Consider the following 20,268-nt stretch of genomic DNA (forward strand, 5'->3'; position numbering starts at 1 on the left):
TGAAAGTAAAAGAATGAGAACCCCTACTTCACAATACATAAAAAAACTAATTCAGAATACCAACTGAGTCAGAGGTTCTGAGACAGAGCTAAATGTAAGAGCTAAAACTATAAAACAATTAGAAGAAAACACAGGGATAAATCTTGGTGACCTTGGATTAGGCAATGGTTTCTTAGATATGATACTTACGGTACAAGCAACCAAAGACAAACAGATGAATTGGACTTCACCAAAAATTTAAAGTTTGTGCTTCAAAAGAGGAAAGTGAAAAGACAACCCACAAAATTGGAAAAATATTTGCAAATCATATATCTGATAGTGTTCTAGTACCCAGAATATATAAAGAGCTATTACAATTCAACAATAGGAAGATAAATAGCTCAATTAAAAATGGGCAAAGGATTTGAAGAGACATTTCTTCAAACATATATACCCAGCAGTTTTCTCTGTGGGTCTCATGGCTCTCAGCTGTGTGGGCCACAATCTCCATTTCAGGCCAGCTGAAACTTTATGATTTTTCCCATTGTTCCCAGTTGTCTCGAAACCTCCAACCCACTCAGTACTCCACGTAAGATGGTGTGTCCTGCTGAAATCAAAGTATGAATGAGGGTCCTGGTCACTCACTTCTGCCTGCTGGTCCTTTCAACCCCTCCAGAAACGCTGCCTTTCCCACTGCGAGGTGGACAATGCAGGTGGGACGTAACAAGCCAAGCACGAAAGTGCACGTCCTTGGGGCTCGGGAGCTTATCCAGGCCAGCCCAGCACCCTAGAGTCCACGTGCCCAGTCCCAGAGACATGAGACCAGGTCGCCCGCTGCAAGGGTGTGCCCACACACCCCACCCTTCTCTGCTCAGAAGTACAGATTCCTGCTTCTCCCAGAGCAAGCCAAGGAGCTGGGGGGACGGACGAAGTGGGGCTTTCACCCGACAGTGGCCGGCGGGCTGTCACTCCATCAAATGGCTCACGCCAGTCCTCCCTGGAGCCAGCCCCACTTCTCCCACATGCGACCCTGCCGGCTCACCCAAGCTCCGCCTCCTCCCTGACACGCGCTATGGTCACCGTGTGTGTCGGGGGCTTTTTGGTGGGAAAAGGGTGCCAGGCCCCCCCGGCTCCAGCCCCAGCCTCTGCCCCCCTGCCCCCCTCCCGACTGAAGCCCTTCACTGTACCTGCTGACAGGCGCCCTGTTCCTCATACCCGAGAGCTGTCACGTCACCCCAGGCCTTCGGCATCACAACCACCCATCACGCGGCCGCGGGGAAAGCCTCCTGCGTACCTGCCTCATTATTTCTTGGCCCAGTTGGTGACAAGAGTCTCATTTAATCCTCACAACCACACCGAGGGCAGCCCACCATCCCGTGAGCAGATGTGAAAACTGAGCCTCGGACATTGGAGGTAAGTCTCCGGGGACCCAGCCACAAAGAGGGCTGGCCGCCCCAGGGGCACGGGGGTCCCACAGGGGCCGAGCTTGTTCTGAGATTAGTTCCTTCTCCCCTTCAAGGGCTCATCCATCAGGGGGCCACCCGTCCTCACCAGCAAAGACCAACAGGAACAGGTCACACTTGCAAAAAGCAAAAAGACTAGCAAAGTCCCTTTTCATGATGGATTTGATTTTACTGAATGTGTCTGAAAACCACTGCCTCAATATGTCATCAATGCAGAAATTCCCAGTGAGATATCCTACATCCTCTTTGTCACACTGAGTCTTTGAATCCTGGTGCCTGTATGCAGATCCGCTGCATCTCCCGTGCTCAGGGGCCGCTGGAGGCCGGTCTGGACCCAGAGCCCGCCGTGTGCTGCAGGCTTCGCGGCAGCAAGCAAAGCCCCTGCGCGGCCTGGCTCACAGAGGCCTAGGCGACTGTGCTCCTCCTGCTTCCCTTCCTGCTGCTCTTCTAGGGCGTCTTGGTTGTAAGAACTGATGACTCTGCGGCTGTCAGGCCCTGATCAGCGGCTTTTCCCCGGTGCCCTCGGCAGCGGCAGCGACTCTGCTCCTCCATTTGCACACTGTTGAGCTCCTTTCTACCTGGCTCTAAGCAACCTGCTTTCTGCTGACAGGAGCTGTTCCTTTTCTTAAAGCAGCAACACAGATGTCCTCCCTAACGCCTGAAGTTACATGGAGGAGGTCTGCGTTTTGTTTTTGCAAAAGGACGGGGTGATTTCCTCAGGGGCTTGGAGCGGCTGGAGAAGTGACCAGGAATCTGGGCCACCCCGGTCTTTTCTTTCGAAACTGCCCTATTGAGGGCGAGGCAGAGTCTGCCTGGCTTTGTGGCAGTGGGACAACCCCCTTCTTTCCCCCCACAAGCAATGCCCACTGTGGATGTCTGCCTGCAGCCCAGGACAAGGACACAAGGACAGGGAATTCACTATTGGGGACCAGAGCCCCAGAAGCAGCAAGGCCTCACGTGCCTTGGGATGGGGCCAGCCCCTCCCTCCACGCAGGTGGAGAGGGAAGCAAGCCCACCCGTTCCCGGGGCAGGGATGCTGTGGGCCGCTGCCAGTGAGATGCCCGCAGAGCCGCACGGCACTGCCAGAGCTGCTTATTCTCGTTCTCACTCACCGACAAAGGCTCTGCTTGGCCAAACTTCAGTCAGGCTCCTGAGACCACCCGGACCCGTCCTGCACCTCCTTGTAAAACCCATTTTTAGCAAGAAAACTGCTAAGTCAGTTTAACCAGGGACCCCCCCACCCTCGATATCTGCCGGCCCTGGGATCTGACTGGGCTCCACCCTCCGCCGCTCCCAGGGGGTGTCTGATCACCTGACTTTAACAGTTCAGCCAGAACTCCCCACCCTGCGCTTCCTCACCCCCAAGCTGCACCCACCCTGCTCCCTGGCTATGCACCCCCAGTGGTCCACGCATTCAGAGTTCAGCCCAGTCTCCTTTCCCACCGTAAAATCCCTACAGCCATCGCAATGGGCTGGATACAGCCTGCCGTACCATCTTTAACGAGTGTCACTGAATTTTTTTTATTTTTTTTTTTTTTTTTGCGGTACGCGGGCCTCTCACTGCTGTGGCCTCTCCCGTTGCGGAGCACAGGCTCCGGACGCGCAGGCTCAGCAGCCATGGCTCACGGGCCCAGCGGCTCCGCGGCACGTGGGATCCTCCCGGACCGGGGCACGAACCCGCGTCCCCTGCATCGGCAGGCGGACTCTGAACCACTGCGCCACCAGGGAAGCCCCTGAATATTTTTTTCTTAACATTACCTCGATACTTCCTAAGCCCTGAAATCCTGACTTCGGCTGTTGGGCATCCTTTACGAAACTCTATGCAGGTAAAGGCACAGCTACTGAAAACAGATGCTCTTCGGCAACCACCCAGAGCTTCCCGGTTCCCGAGAAGCACACTCTGCAGGGACGCTCCAAACCGCCCCGCGTCAAGGGCAGAGCCGGGAGGAGGGCTCTGGGCGCTGCTGGACATGGAGCCCCGCCCACTGCTCGACATGAAGCCTCGCCCACTGCTCGACATGGAGCCCCGCCCACTGCTCGCAGAGGACCAGCTTACCAGCCCCTCCTGGCTCAGGCCTCGCCCTCCACCCAGCCCCTTCCAGTCCCAGCTCCCCTCAGATTCGGAACTCCTCACTTGGTTCCTGTCTGCTATCTATTCCTCCAGCCCGGACCCACCCCAGGGTTTCCTAGAAGCAGAGGCTGAGCAGGGCCTCAGAGGCAGTGAGGGCCAGGGCAGGGCTGGGCCAGGAAGACACGGGCCAGAACACCGTCCCAGCAGGAGCCGCATCCGTGTGCTCGGGAACGAGTGGAACCGCAGCACACGGAGCAGTCCCCAGGCAGAGGGCTGGCCCTCTGCCCCCCGACATCCATCATCACTGGCAGTGGGGCTTCGGAGCAGGGGAGGGGGAGGCGACCCCCAACAAGCAGCTGCCCTGAGGCTGAAGGCCATCTTCCCAAAGCAGGGGGCTGCCCAGAGTCATCAGGCCTCCCAGCAGCTGACCCCCAGGCGCCTCATTACCCGCCCCACCTGGTCCCCTGCACAGCTGAGCCCACCCTCACAGAGTGCAAACAGGACCTTGGCCCAGACATCCCCTGGACACGTCCTGGACTCCAAGCCTAACGTGTGGTCCACTGAACACTAGCTTCTGTTTGCTACTGAGGACAGGCAGGCGGGGGACAAATCCCAGACAGACAGGAGGACTCAGGACAGGCCTGGGACAGCCCAGCCTGGGCAGCAGACACTGTGGCAGCTGAGCAACTAAGTGGTTAAGGATCTGACCCTGGAAACTGGGTTTCGTCAGGTGGGGAAACCGTCATGTCAGCAGAAAGCCAGGTGGTGAAAAGCAGGAGGGCTGCAGAGATCCAGCACAGAGTTATGTGGCTCTGAGGATGGCTAAGGGCCCAGAGGAAACACTGAGACCATCCTGAGAACAGTCCAGCACTGCCCAGACCTAGCACCTGGACCCACAAGTTACCCCAACACAGGACGAGGCCAAGTGGCAAAGACCGCAGGCCCTGCCGTGCACTCCGACCGAGAGCCCTCATCCGGCCGACGTCCGTGGGGAGAGCAAAGCAAAGCATGGAACCGCAGGACCACGTACAAGATCTGAGAGTCCTGACACGCGACCGCTAGAAAATGCGAGAAAAGTCAGCATCTCATCAGGCAGTGACTGAACCGGCTGAGTTTCGTGGAAAAAAAGGTACGTACTTTACGCGCAGGTGTTTCTGTTTCTTTCAATATTCTTCTATATTACAGTTTAGATTAAGTTGCTAAAAATTAGTCTTAATGACTGAGTTAGTCAATGCCATTCTGGGTGCAAGTGACAAAATCCCCACTTGAACTTGCTTGGACAAAAGGATGGTTATTAGATTGAGGACATTGTGCTCAGTGAAATGAGGCAGACACAGAAGACAAATACCGTGTGATCCACTAATACCAGGCTCCAAAAGCACTCAGATTCACAGAGACAGAAAGTAGATGGTGGGGAGGGGAGGGGAGGGGAGGGGGAGGGGAGGGGGAGGGGAGGGGAGGGGAGGGGAGGGGAGGGGAGGGGAGGGGGAGGGGGGAGGGGAGGGGAGGGGAGGGGGAGGGGAGGGGAGGGGAGGGGGAGGGGGGGGAGGGGAGGGGGAGGGGAGGGGAGGGGAGGGGGAGCGGAGGGGGGAGGGGAGGGGGCAGGGGAGGGGAGGGGAGGGCAGGGGAGGGTTAGTGTCTGATGGGGACAGAGTTTCAGGTTGGGAAGATGAGAAAGTTCTGGACATGATGGTGCTGAGGGCTGCACAACAATGTGGACGTGCTTAAGGCCACTGAACTGGGCACTTAAAAATGGTAAATTTTACCACAATTTTTTTTAGCTAAAAAATAAACGTTTTTTTAAAAATAGACAAAAAAAGGATAGTTCTTAGAAAGATCCAGGTATCTCATGCAAAGGGGGGTGGGAAACATCAGGAAGAGGGGGTCACCAGCCATGGGACCTGTGCCTGCCCCCCCCACGGGATGGTCCCCTCTCTCCCCGGCGACCAGCTTCCTCCATGTGGACATGTGGCTGCTGAAGGACTGCCATTCCTGCTGAGTTCCAGTCCTGACACGTCCCAGGGAAGCCCTCGGGTGGGCCAGGCTCAGGCTGAGGACCCGCCCCTGTACCAACCACGCCCAGCGTGGTGGGCGTTACAGAAAAACATGCTGCCCCCTTTACAGCCACAGAAAAAGGGAAGGGACAGGCAGAGAGTGCTCAAGATGGCAGTGACAAGCCCACCAGGTCTCACGTGAACAGGCCCCCAGCCAGGACCAGGGACTCGCACTGCTCCAGGGGACCAGCGGCTTAAGTCTTCAGAATGGAGGACACAGGAGCCTGTGTCGGATGGAGCTCGGGCTGCAGGGCTTGCCGGTCCTGACCCAGCTGAGCTCCAGCGTCTGTGGGAATCGCGTCCGTGGGCCCGGAGGGTGTGTGCATGGAGGCCGGTGCCACAGGGGCGCGGACGACACGGCACCACTCACACCCTCCCGTCCAGTTCTCTCACCTCCTGGTCACCAAGAAGCCCACCAGCAGGTGTCATCTCAGCTTCCCCAGTAGGGACACCACGGGGCGCCACGGGGGTTAGTGAGATCGGGGCGTGACATCACCCTGCGTGGGGCCTGGTTCCTTGAAGGGCTGTGCCCGCACCGTGTGTGACTTCCCTACTAGAATACAAGCCCTGTGTCCAGGGCCTCCATGAGCTTGACGGATAACTGACAGACACGAACAGGCTTATTCTCGCCCCCCTCCCCCTCCACTCGGTGACCTCATCACCATCACAGGTGAACGGAGCCCACAGGCCTATTTTCGTAGGACGCACTTAGTGTCTTATAAAAATCTGAGTAAGTTGCCAACATTTAAAAATGGGAAGTCTTTGTTTAAAAATCAGAATTACCCATTTCTTTTGAAATATCTAAAGATTTACCCCCCTGGGTAGCACTCCTGTGTAGGAACAGGTGCCTGGACATGAGCATGGTCCCCATCTAGTGGGGGTGCTTCCCAGGCTGCCCCAGGCCCCACCGTTCCCTGTAGTCTCATCTCTGCCCACCTCCCCATCAGCGTTATCTACTGGCCTCTGTAGGCATCAGACAGTGTAAGTCCTGGACTCAGGTGTCATCCACGATTAGCCCAGTGTGTGCGTGCATGTATGTGTGTGCGTGTGTGTGTATGTACGTGTCCCCAGAGTGCCCTCCAATACTCATCTCAGGGGTTCCCTCTCCAGGAAGCCTTCCCAGTTACCTGTTAACTGTCATCCCAGCACAGTGGACCCCCTCAAGGTGGCTGGTGTCTCCGTGACCCCAGAGTCCAGCATGAACCCTCTTAGATGGCCCCACAGCTCACCCTCGAGATCTTGCCTGGGCAACCCCATGTCGCCCACTGCTGGCCACCTCTGAGTTCGCAGAATCCTGCCAGCAGCTGAGGAGCTGTGCTGGGAGACTCAGGGTTAAGGTGGCCCTGACAGGAGGGTGGGGGTCAGGAGCGGGGAACCAGGACGAGGTGAAGACTGCATGGCAAGGCGGGGCCCCCAGGAAAGCAGCCACAGGGAGGGCCGCCCCGGGGTGATGCCAGGAGTGCAGGGCTGCTCTGTGTGCCCTCCAGGCCCTGTCCCCTTCTGTTCTTTCAGGAACCCCTGCCCCCCAACTCTCAGTGCTCATGGCCCAGGTGGAACTGACCCAGCCCAGTTCCTGACCCACACCTACTCAGCCCATGGCCACAGTGACCAGTTGAGGGTTTCAGCACATAGCCCACTGTGAACCGTCTTCAGGACTTTACAGCAACTACTGGGAATCAGACACTTTCTTTCTCGAGGAAGGCTACTGGCCTGAAGTTACCACTGGTCCCCTTGGCTACCACACGGGGAAAGCCTGCCTGAGAATGAATATGACCCAGAGGAAACCAGAACTGAGAGGCAGAGAGATGTCATTTGAGCACCTGGATCCAGCCATGCCTGAAGCCATCATCCTGGACTTCTAGTTACACGTGCCAGTACGTTTCCATTTTTGTTAGAGCTGGTTTGAGTATTTTGTCACTTACAACCCAAAGAGCCCTGAAAGAACACAGGTTCTATTATGGGTGATTTACACGGTCCTAAAGGACTCCAGAGGGATGAAATGCTTTCAAAATTCAAAGGAATCTTAATGATGGTGTTTTAGGCATAAGGACAGGTGGTCGTTGGTATAGATCAGGGGTTGGCGAACTTTTCAGCAAAGGATCAGACAGTAAATATCTTTGGCTTCGCAGGGAGGCCACACAGCCTCTGTCACAATTACTCAGCTCTGCCATTTACGGTCTCGTGGAAGCGGTGTGAAGGGGTGTGGCTGTGTTCCAACAACACTTCGTTCACCAAAAGAGGCAGCGGCCCCTGCTCTGCATCTCCAACTCTGGTGGAGAGGCCTGCCCCGCCTGCTGGTTCTGGATGAGAGGTCAGTGAATGGGCATCCCCTCCTCCTCTCAGCCCCCGGGCTGCGTGGTGGGGAGGGCGGGGCGAGGGCACGACATGCTCGTGGCTTCTCCCCGTGCCACCTGTCCTTTGGAGGCTCACTGTGCGCCTGGGCTTCTGTCTCTGTCATGCTCCCAAGCTCCCAGCAGAGTGCAGAGTGTGCAGGTGGACACACCTGAATTTGAACCTCTGTCCCTCCTCTCAGGAGCTGTGTGACCTTGGCAGGTGACTTCCCCTCTCTGCGCCTCGCCCGGCAGGAAAGAATCCCAGCCTCCTCCTTACTGACCCCTCAGGGTCACTGGACGAGGAACAGCGCTGCCAAGGGCAGTGGACACCTACCACTCATGGCTGCCCCCAACCTTCTGCGCTCTCTCTTATGTTCACTATCCATCCATCCACCATCAGCTCCCTGGAGCACACATCCAGTTTTCCAAATGGGGATTTTAAACACCCGCTTCCCAGCCTCCCTGGCTGCAGCGGTGTCAGCCGGGGTGAAGGCTCTGACACTGGCCCCACTGGTTGCTTCAGGCCACAGGCACGGCCTGGCTCCAGCACCAAGAAGGGAAGGCGTTATGGAAGCTGCGATGCGCCCAAGCCCAGCATGGGGCCAGGCTCTGAGCAACCTCTGTCCTGCTTCCAGGTCCAGGGGAAGGCAGGCACGGAACCCAGATGTGACCCCAGGCCAGCCTCCTGCAGCTGTCATCTCGGGCCCAGCACTCACCCTTGGGAGCCCCGCCCCTTTTGTCAGACAAGGGTTATAAGAAGCACCTCTCGGGGTCGCCCTGGTGACTGAAGGATGGAAAGTGTAAAGCAGCTCATTTGAGGCTTCAGGGAAACAAGCTCTCGTAGAAAGACTGACAATACAGCAAACATTTGCTGAGCAGTTACTATGTGCCGGGTGTCTGCGTGGTTTCCCAAAGCAGACCTGAGACAAGGACTTGGGTGCAGGCAGGTTCTTGGAAAATGACCCAGAAAATACAAGAGGGAGAGGCGGTGAGAGCAAGAGGGGGAACTGGCACAGGGTGTGACCGCGGGCAGGGGCCCTCCGAGAGCCCGTGGAGAGCATGCCTCAGAGTGCCCGCCATGGGGGTAACCACTCGGGTACACGGCCAGCTGGGCTTTGACGAGGGGCCAAGGCCATGCGTGGGGAAGGGCTGTCTTCTCCACAATTGGTGCTGGGAAGACTGGTTGTCCACAAGGGAAAGGATGAAGCTGGGCCCATACCTCACATCATCTACAAATATTAACTCAAAATGGATCTAAGACCTAAACGGAAGAGCTGAAACTGTAAATCTCCTAGAAGAAAACACCAGGGAAAGCTTCACAACACTGGATTTGGTGACAGACTCCTAGATGTGACACCAAAAGCACAGTCAACGAAAGTAAAAATAAGTAACGTGGACTGCTTCAAAATTAGAACAACCAGTGGCGCAGCGGTTGAGAATCTGCCTACCAATGCAGGGGACACGGGTTCGAGCCCTGGTCTGGGAAGATCCCACATGCCGCGGAGCAACTGGGCCTATGAGCCACAATTACTGAGCCTGTGCGTCTGGAGCCCGTGCTCCGCAACGAGAGGCCGCAACAGTAAGAGGCCCGCACACCACGATGAAGAGTGGCCCCCGCTTGCCACAACTAGAGAAAGCCCTCGCACAGAAACGAAGACCCAACACAGCCATAAACAAATAAATTAAAAAAAAAAAGGACACAACCGAGTGAAAAGGTAAGGTAACCTACGGGACAGGAGAGAATGTTTGCAAATCATGTATCTGATAAAGGGTTAATATCCCAAAGTACATAAAGAGTGTCTACAGCTCAGCAACAAGAATAACCAACCACCTGATTAAAAAATGGGAAAAGGACTTGAATAGATGTTTCTCCAAAGAAGACACACAAATGGCCAATGAGCAAATGAGAGATGCTCCACATCACTCGTTATTAGAGAAATGCAAACTACAGCCATAAAGAGACGTCACCTCAGAACCATTAAGGGGCCACTGTCAACAAGAAAGGAAGGAAGGAGAAGAAGGAAGGGAGGGAGGGATAAAATAAATGTTGGTAAGGATTTGGAGAAATTGGAAGCTTTGCGCACTACTGATGCGGATGTAAAATGGTGCAGCCACTGTGGAAAACAGTATGAAGGGTCCTCGAAAAGTTAGTTAAACCCAGAGCTACAATATGACCCAGCAGTTCTGAGTGCAAACCCAGAAGACTCGATAACTGGGATTCAGATATCTCTACACCCACGTTTACAGCAGCATTATTCACAAAAGCCAAGTGACCATGGAGGGATGAATGGATAAGCAAAGGGTGGTCATTCACACACGGAGTATTATTCAGCCTTAAAGAGGAAGGACATTCTGACACGTGTGACAACATGGATGAACCTTGAGTACATTGTGCTCTGTGAAACGATCCTGCCACAAAAAGGACAAATCCTGTCTGATTCCACTTACAGGAGGTCCCTAGAGGAGTCACATCCACACAGACAGGAAGTAGACGGTGGGGCCAGGGGCTGGGGGAGGAGATGGGGCGTGACTGTTTAATGGGGACAGAGTTTCAGTTTTGCAAGATGAAGAGTTCTGGAGACTGGTTACACGATAATATGAATGTACTTAACATTACTGAGCTGTCCACTTAAAATTGGCTAGGTTTGGTAAATTTTACATTATGTGTGTTTAAGTACGATTAAAATTTCTAACAAGCAAACAGTAATCAGACAGTATATCCCTAATGAAATAACCCGAGGAACTACATGAGGAAATGAGGGAGAGCTACACACGAAACAATAAAAGTAACAGATTTAAAAACAGAACTGCCGCAGTGGACTGCAGGGCGGGGAGCTGGGCGCTCATCTCCCACCTCCCGTCCTGCCTTGACTGAGGGCTAACCTTCCAGGCCACCCTGTCCCCAGGCTGTTAAGCCCCTGTGACACAGGAGCACAGGAGCAGAGGGACGCAGGCACGTGGGCGCGTGGGACGCAGAGGGACGTAGAGGGACGCAGTCCCGGTGCAGCCCAGCCCTGGGGCCGCAGAGGTGGGGCGAGGACACCCCTGGGGTTACCGTACTGCCCATCAGTCAGTCCTCGAGAGAGGCTGCCGTGCTTCTCCCACTGTTCAGATGAGGACCCCTGATCAGGGAGATTGGGTGACTTGCCCAAGGCCACACGGCCAGGAGCTCGTGCGCTCAGCCTCCGCTCTGTGGTGCCCGGTGGATAAGACTCTGGCGTTTGGGAGAAGGACCCCACTGGCGTTGCTCACAGGTGCGCCAAGGATGAAACAAAGGGGGACCATCCACAAGCAGGTGTGTTTCCAGGAAAGGGCAGCTCCAGGGCTCATGTCTTGCTCTGTTTGCAGTCAACAGATCAGAAAATAACAACCCAGCAACTTGGCCCAAACCAGCCCCCGTGTGCCAACTGCTACCCTCTGTCCCTCAGTTGAAGGCACAGACCCACTCCCGCCCCTGGACCGTCAGCTGGCCATCCCGTGGTGGCCACACCAGCCCAGCTCTGCCCACCAGTGGGAGGCAGACAGGCTGAGTGGGGCTCCTGGGAGCAGTTCTTTGTTCTTAATTAAAGCGTGCCGCGGCTAGGGTGTAGCCAGGGCGGGTCAGTGCCACGGGGGCTCCTGAGCGGGCTGTAATTAAACCTCTCTCCTGCCATTCGGAAGCTCCTGACGAGGAGAGACCCACACAGCAGTGCTAGGAGGTGGCCTTCCTTCCACTGAGGGGGGCAGTGGCATGAGGGACAGGTAGGGTGCAGCCCAGTGTCACCCACTCCCACCCATGGTGGGGCTGAGCTGTTGGGCCGCAATACCCAGGGGAGTGGTGGTGGTTTCTGGGGTGGGAGGTGGGCGTGCAGAGGGTCTGGGGGTCTGGCGGGAGGCTGAAGCCCGTGTCCCTGTCCTTTGCAATGAAAGGCTTTCACTTCAGTCTCCCAGGCCTCCTCTGGGCCTCAAAACAGCTGGCTCGAGAGTTGGTGATTAAGGAAACGTAAAGATGCAGAAACAAAGCGTAGCTGTTGGACCGGGCAACTGGGAACAATGTAGACTCTGGACCAGCCACGCAGTAGAGTCCCCAGACTCCCAGTTCCCTGAAAAGTACAGGCAAAGGCCCGAGACCCCTTCCTAAGCTGTCTTTACAGAAAGCCGGCCCCCAGATGACAGCTGCTGACCGCACGCACGCAGACCCCAGACCACTTCAAGCCAGAAGGCTGGTGATGCGCGAAACTGCACCTTGATGCCAGCCAGTCTGGGAATTGTCCACGAGCTGCTCACACACCTGCAGTCCCTCCCTCACACAGCCTTTAAAAACTCTCCCCTGAAAACCATCAGGAAGTTCGGGTCTTCTGAGCAGGAGCTGCCCGATCTCCTTGTCTGCCGTACGATAAATGCTGTACTTTTCCTTCACCACAACCTGGGGTCAGCAGATATGGTTTGGCAACAAGGGTAGACCTCAGCCTTCAGAAGTGGGGGCCTCCCCACTCCTGGCCTTAACCCAGCCAGGGACTTCCCAGAGGGAGGGCTGGGGCCTGCTATGTTGGCAGGGGGGCCGGGGGGACACACACCCCTTGGCCTCGGCCTGGGGTGTCCAGGATGGTGGTCACTGCAGTGCAGGTCAGGCTCCTGAGGTCAGAGGCCAAGTGGGCGACAGGGAGTGAGTTTAGAGATCACCCTTCCCCAGTGCAGGTAGGAAGAAAGGAACTGTGCGTTTCCAGAGCCCACCTGGCTGGGTACTCGGTGTGGGGGCAGGAGGCTTTCCCAGAGGCTGGGGGTCAGGAAAAGTGATAGCCATGCCAGGTGCCCGTGCCTCCTCCTCCTCAGCTCCAGGCCTCCCACCCTGGGCCCCGGACCTCCCCGTCCCGGGCCCTGGGCTTCCCCATCCTGGGCTCTGGGCCTTCCTCTCCTGGGCCCCGGGCCTCCCCGTCCTGGGCCTCCCCCAGCTCACAGAAGTATTAAGACGCCTCTGTCCACTCAGGGTGAAGCACTGCTGGTCTCATGCCCACAGGGCCAGCCCGCTCAACCCTGGCCAGTGTCCCAAGTGCCGAGCCAGCTGAGTGGCTCCCATGGTTCGAGGGAAGCCAGAAATCAGGATTTTTATGCAAACTACACAGAAGTCTGTTGGCCCCAGATTAACACAAACAAACCTTGGGAGGAAAGACGTGGTGTCTAGCCACCAGTTCCCAGCCCCAAGCTCAGGAAGGATAACCGTCCAGGATGGGGAGGCCTCAGAGGGTGAACCAGGGACGGCAACCCACGGCGGGGAGGGGACCCGTGGCTCAGGGAGGCTGTCGTAAGCGGGCGGACAGGCCCAGGCGGCTGAGCTGCAGCCCCAGCACGCAGCTCTGGTGACGGTCAGCACAGGCGGGGGGGGCTGGCCCGAGTCTGAGCTGGGCGCTGGGTCGGCTCCCCACTGGGGGGAGTGCTGTCAAGGCCCATTTCACAGACTGCCCCACCTCAGTCTGCTGCTTCCTCTACAGCAGGGGAAGGGAGCCCTCGCTCCCCGAGGTGGCAGATGCTGGGGCCTATGGTGACTGGCCAGCGCCCAGGTCACCAGGTGTCACACACTGGGGCCATCTCCCCGCTCTGGCCCACAGCAGATGGTCAACTCAGGTCGGCGTCCCCCACACACATCCAGCCTGTGAACCCAGACTCCCTCTGCAGGTCCACCCACAGTCCTGGGCTCCCCAGGCACTGCGTCAGCATTGCCCACTTGACAAGATGGCGGCTTGGGACCCTGCAGCCCTCAGCCGGGCACAGGAGGTGCTGGCAGGGCCTTTGAGCTGGGTTTCGGATCAGAAAGCAAGCTGACGGAGGGCAGCTGCCTGTGGGCTGGTTGATAAGGAAACCATCAGAGGAGACTTGCCAGGCCTATTGATCAGCGGAGAGGAAAGGACCTGGGGGAGCTTCCCGGGTAGAACTGGGGAGGGGTGCAAGGAGACGCTGAGCCAGAGGTGGTGGCGTTCGGGCAGCAGCAGTGTAGCTCAGGGGTGGCCTCCGCCGGGATACCGACCACACCTACCCCCGGCTGCGGTGAGGACGGCCCGAGCCAGCGATGGGAACACGCTTAGAGCGGAGCCCAAACTTGGGCGTTGGTCAAGGGCCTCACTAAGCCAGGCTGACTGCGCCCGGGGCTCCCAGGTGAGGGAGGTGCCGAATCAGCGAACAGCATTGGACCATACGCACGCATGCGCGCAGGCAGCATCCCTGTGCAGGGTTCTCACCCCGCTTTGCAAGAGGGAGCCGGCGGGAGGCCTGGGGAGAGAATGGGCGGGCCCTGCGGAGGAGGGGGGGCGTCTGCACTGCTGAGCACAGAACAGGCCTCCTCTGGGCACAGGGAGCTGGGACCCGGGGCCCGATCACACCTGGACTCCTCTGCTGTCGGCCCACAGGTTTGGGGGCCCCAGGGGGGTACAAGCTTCAGGCGCGGCTCAGCAGCACCCTCGGCGCCCACCTCAACCTCCCACCTCTCGGGCCAGCCTGTCCCTCCTGCCGGCTTCTCCTCGTGGCGGACGGGGCCCCTACCTGCCCCAGGCCCAGAGTCTCCAACCTCACGTGTGGAAAGAGTCCTTCGCACACCTGCCTGCCCCCCTCTGAGCCGGTCGCTGCAGCCAGGAACCACGTGTTCTGACCCGGTGCCTGGCAGACAGGGAGGACCCCAGGGCACCCACCCCTCCCCAGGGGCATCCTGACTGCAGGCTGCAGGAGGACCTCAAGGCTTGCAGGGTCGTCAGGGCCTCAGGCTCTTGCACCTGCCGCCTGCCCCAGGGCCCGCACCTTTGCCCCTCCCCCTCCTCAAGTGCCTCCCTTCTTCCTGCCATGCACTCTCACTCAGTTTCCATGGTCTTTGCCTGCCTGACGTGCACAATAACGGCCCCAGGCGTTCGTGGGGTCCCCCCAGCTCCCAGGCCACATGGTTTCCTGGTGCGGCCTTCATCCCCAGCTCCCACGTGTGACGTGCCCTGGCCAGTGGGGGGGCTGCACTTCCTTGAGTTGGCATTTGGTCACGGGCACGTGACCCTGTCAGAGCCAATCAGGCACAATCCCGGGACGTAAAGGGAAAGTTTCCCACTTTCTCTTTTTTTGCTGGAGGGGGTGAAGAGACCACAGTCAAGCCCTGGCCTGACCTGGGGGGAGCTGCCCCAGAGAAGAGCCGAGCGATGGAGAGAGGCCTGGGGCCCCTACAGAAGCAGTTGCCCCAGCTACCTCCAAAGGCCCCCCTGCTCTGCCCTGGGGCCCCATATATGCTTTTCTTGGGCCACTGAGTTAGGTTACCATCCCTACTGTCCCTGGAACCAAGAGTTCCACCCAGAGTCGTCTCCGATGCTCTGGGTCTCAGTTTTCCCACATATAAAATGGGAGGGACAGAGATCCTCTAAAGTCCTCCCCAGCTCCACTGCATGGAAGGCAGAAGACCTGAGATCTGGGTTGACTTATCAGGACCCTTTTGGTTTCAACTGGCATAAGCAGAAAAAGGAGGAACAGATTGGCTCATGAAACTGAAAAGTCCAAGGAAAAGCTTCAGGTACGGCTTGATCCAGGCACTCACCCAGTGTCATTAGAAGCTCATGTCTCTCGTCTGCATCCTCCTCAGGGTTGGCTCACATTTCAGGCAGTGCATGCCTGGCTCGGCAGCTCCAGGCTACTGTTTAACCCTGGGCTACACCAGACCCCTTGCATGCTGACTGGCTCTGCATGGCTCACAGAAACCAACCAACACCCACCTACCCCCACCCACCCCCAGAGACGAGGATGCTCTTGGCAGCCAGCTTGGTCACATGGCCGGGCTAACAAGAAGATGGGGGCTTGAAACCCCACCAGCTGGGGTGGGGGACACTTTTGAGAAGCAAAGGTGCCCACAGACGCCCTCCACACAGGCCCCCCTCCTCCTAGGTGACTGTGAGGTCAGGATGGTGTGCAGGCCACCCAGGGTGGGGTCCCTGGAGCCTCCCACCCCCACCCACGGGCTCCCAGGTTTGCAGGGCAGGATCAGAGACGCCCAGCACGGTGCTTCCTGCTTCGCAGGAGCTGCCCAGAGCTCTGTCTCCTGGGACCCCGCTAAAGAGATTACTGGCCTGTCTTTCAGTGAAACCCCGGGCCTCTGGGCTGGCTCCGCTAATCCCACAAAGGATAACAGGCCCCTAATTAATTCTCCGAATCTGATGGCAGCGCCAACGCCAGCCAGTCCACCCGCCTTAATGAGTTTAATCGACTGGACTTGATGATTTTATTTGAAACCCAGGGCCGCAAATTAAGCTCTTAAAAATGCACTTGAACTTGACTGGCAGCAGTAATCCTAACGAAGTCTGTTTAATCCTTGGGCTGCCTGGTCAGGAGCAGCCAGTACGGGACCGGGGGCTCCGGAGCGCCTGCCACGTGCACACAGGCTCCCCCTTCCTCAGCTCTAGGCTGGGTGTCCTCTGCCTTCTGACTCCAGGCTCAGGAGGGGGACCCAGGAGTCAGGAGGCCCCTGCCTCCCCCTACTGTCACAGGTGAACTCCTACACATGCTTCAATCCCCTGCCCAAACCTCTCCCCAGGGATCCTCGCCACATCTTCCATCAGATCCATGTGCTCTCCCCATCCCCAGGAGCCACGGCCGCATCGTGCCCGTCACCGTGTGCTGTGTCCTGTGCGCTGAGTGCTGGTGGTCAGCTCTGCACAGAGGGCCCGAGCACGCCTGTCCTGCTGCAGGAGATGGGTCCCAGTGTGGCCGCACGGCTCCCCCTCCCTGTGCCCACAGCCTGGGCCGTGTAACGGCATAGAGTGTCCATCAAGGAGTGGGGTGCACGTCTCCACCTGAGACTCTGGCCTGTGACTCACTCTGGCCACTAGATGGGGGGCGGGGGGGAGTGGAGATGACACTGTGCCAGTGCTGAGCCCACAGCCTCTGTCCCAGGGCCAGCCTCTGCCCGAGGACAAGCCCAGCCAGCCTGCCGTGGAGTGGGAGGTTCCGTGGAAGACAGCCAGCTGTCCCCGCAGAGCTGACCGAGACCAGCCAGCCCCAGCAGGCCTGCACCTGATCGCTGGTGCTCAAGCAAGCTCAGCCCAGCCCAAGGCCAGCCTAGACCAGTCCACACCGGCCCACACCAGCCTCGCTCAGCCCACGACCAGCCTAGACCAGCCCACACCGGCCCACACCAGCCTCGCTCAGCCCACCCTCCTCCGCTTGGAGAAACGGTAAGCGCTCCGGCTGAAAGCCGGATGTCCGCCCCAGCAGCACACCGCCACGCCTCCCCGGCAAGCGGGCGCTGCCCCTGGCTCCAGGGAGCGCCCCGCCTCAGCACACCCTCCACCCGTCAGGGCCAAGCCAACCCCACGGCCCAGCCCTCACTGGGGCTGGCCCCTCGTCACGCAGACGCGCCAGCCAGGTCCCCGTAACGTATCTCGGGGAGCAGGGCTGAGGGCACGCGTTCCCTCCCCACAGGAGGCAATAGGCTCTGCATTCACATTAAGCCTCCTTCTGCTCCGTGACTGGCCCTGCAGATTCAGAGGTGGGCATGTTTGAGTAAGACACGCACACACGTGTGCAAGGACATACACCAACAAGGTTAGACAAGCTTGTCATCCTCCGGTCTCAGGACAGCTCGTCCTGCCACTGTCTGCTAAGAACGTGGCTTGAAGAGGACAGGGAAAAGCAGCTTCTTTGCCCATCAAATTGGCAAATCTCCAGGTGTCTGCAAAGCGCTCTGTTGGCGAGAACACGGGAAACACACACTGCCTACACTGCTGCTGGGGGCGCCCCACGGAGCACCCTGTGTGAGGGAAGCCGGGGGATGCCATCAAACGGACCCCGCGACCCCATCTCCAGATCTGCCCTGCGGACGCACCTGCCCACCTGCAATGGCACCTGGGCGAAGGTGTCCCCGCAGCGTTCGTGGCAGCAAAGGAACAGGAACAGTCCAGCATGTCCACCCTTGTTTTTAAACTGTGTAAATGCATTATCTGTTTTTAAATAACAAAGAAAAAAGCTGCAGAGGACAAGAGAGTGGACGTGTGCTGCCCAGTGCCAGGGGACACCGCTGCCCACTCACTGACCCCTACTCCTGCCCATCCCGCTCCTCAGCCCCGCCACTGCGCGTGTCTGCACACCAGGGGCTCCTCACCTGAGTCCTGTGAAAACCCAGAGCAGCGTCTAGTGCTAGCCAGGCAGCGTGAGGGCCCTAGGCCCCCCGGGGCTCCCAGCACCGCCCTCCTGCCTGTGAGCCCGGGAAGCACGCAGCTTTGATGAAATTGTCAAACCCCACGCTCCTTTCAGGAAGAGGACCAGGATGGGGGGAGTTGGGTGTGGAGTGGGAGGCTTCGGGGACACTCCCTGCAAAGTCGGGGCATCGGCGGGGGAAGGGGCGCACCAGCCAGGCAGCCCAGCCTCCTGACCTTCAGGCCTCCACCCTGTAGTGGTCAAGGGCGCTGGCCCATGACACGGGCAGTGGGCAGGCAGAGGGCCAGCTCCCGGGTGCCTGTGCTCCCGATGTGGTTCCAGCAGCAGCGACCTGCTCACCTGCGGGCCTCGGTGCGGAACCTTCCCATCTCCTGGGGCCGGGCTCCACACGCCTCCAGGCAATTCTGCCACAGGCTCGCAGCTGGGAGCCTCTCTCACCCGGTCCTCTGTCCGTCCATCCGTCCATCCGTGACATAACCAGGACGACCCAGTGGCTGTAGTTCGGGGAGTTCCGCAGGGTCCACACTCAGAGGGAGGGGGACGGGTTGCAGGGGCGACAAGATGGCCAGGGTGGCAGCAGGGCAGGTAGAGCACTGGACCAGAGTGGAGGGCTTTGAATGCTTCTGGAAATCCCCCCCTTTGGGGCTGTGGGCTTTTGGAGGAAGAAAATAGGATTTTACAACTTTTAAGCTCATTATCTGTATGTCACTTTATTGATGTCTGTGGTATGAACTGACCTTACTTGCATTCGTACTTAATCTGCCCTCTTCCAACTTCCTTCCTGGTTTTATTTGAGGATGGCTGGGTTGCTTTTGTGTTACGATGGTGGGTTGGGGGGGATCGTTTAAAGTATTGTTCTTTTATTGTATTTTTATGTTCATTTCCAGTCATAACAACTCAGCCCTTAATTCTCATGTTCAATCTACAGTTTCATCTACTTAAAACATCATGTCGTGGGTGTTAACTCCAGCCTCATTCATCTTTGCTCCAGCACCTCGCTGGCTTCTTCCTTCATCTCTTTACCTTGAATCTCATTTTCATATCTTTTGTGATTTTTTACGTTCTAAAGGTCTCATCTTTCCTTAAACCCCTTGTTTCAAAATCTTCTGTTACACGTTACAGCAAGATCCATTCTTTTACTGTTTCGCTTAATTCTTTGTTTTACCCTCGCCAGCCTCCCTCCCAGTCACCTAATCTGCATCCCCTCTTCCCACTCTGTGCCTCAGGGGCTTCTTCACAACCGCAGGTCCACCTGGGACCAGGACGGGACTGGCTGGGAAGCAGGGCGGTGGGCGGAGCCAGCACGGCAGGTGGGCGGGGCTGTGGGCTGCACCAGCACTGAGGGGCCACGGCTCCTTCCCCTCTACCAGCAGCACCTGCGGCCTGGGCCCCTCTCTCTGGGAACGGCCTGGGCCCCTCTCTCTGGGAAGAGGCCTCCATGGTTTTCTAGGACTGAGGGGCCTCCACCACCACGCCCAGAGGACACACCTGGGTGCACATCCTCAAGCCCAGACTCGCCCGCCCATCCATCGTTCAGATGTGGCTGTGGGGCAGGGAGGCGGATGTGCCGAGTCCTTGACAGACAGCCGGTGGAAAGGAGCCTGAGCCCACGGGGGACCCGGCCCAGCCTGCCCACGCCCTGACCTCGGAGTGGATCTTCTTTAAAGGCTCAGAGCAAGATTTTCTCAAAATGCAACATCCCCAGGCTTCATTTTTAAAGTATTTGGGTCAGTAAGACAGAAGAGGGGGGGACACCTAAATTCCATCACTGAGCACATGCGTCCAGAGGAGGACGATGCAGCCTTGCAGAGCGAGGTCGGCCCACCTGAGTTAACGTGGGAAAGGTCTGCGCGTCAGTGCACAGTCGTCTTGGGTCCTTCCTTCCTCTCCTCATGGTCCTGGCGGCCAACTGCACCAAGGCCAGTCCTAAAAGCTGATCCCCACCCCATGCCCCAAGGCGTGCGTGTTGGTTTCCTATGTTGCACGAATCACCACGAATGTAGCGACTTAACACCCAGTACGATCCCTCAGCTTCTGTGGGTCAGGTACCGGCCTGGGTTAGCTCGTCCTCTGCCCGAGGGCTTCCCAGGCAGGATCAAGGTGCTGGCCGGGTCCTCCTCCAGGTTCACTTGTTGTTGGCAAAATTCATTCCTTGCAGGTGTGGGACCGAGGTCCCGGCTCCTTGCTGGCTGTCAGTGGGCACCGCCACGGCACAGCCG

The sequence above is a fragment of the Grampus griseus genome, assembly GCF_964374135.1.
Source record: "Grampus griseus genome assembly, chromosome: 10".
Taxonomy (NCBI): domain Eukaryota; kingdom Metazoa; phylum Chordata; class Mammalia; order Artiodactyla; family Delphinidae; genus Grampus; species Grampus griseus.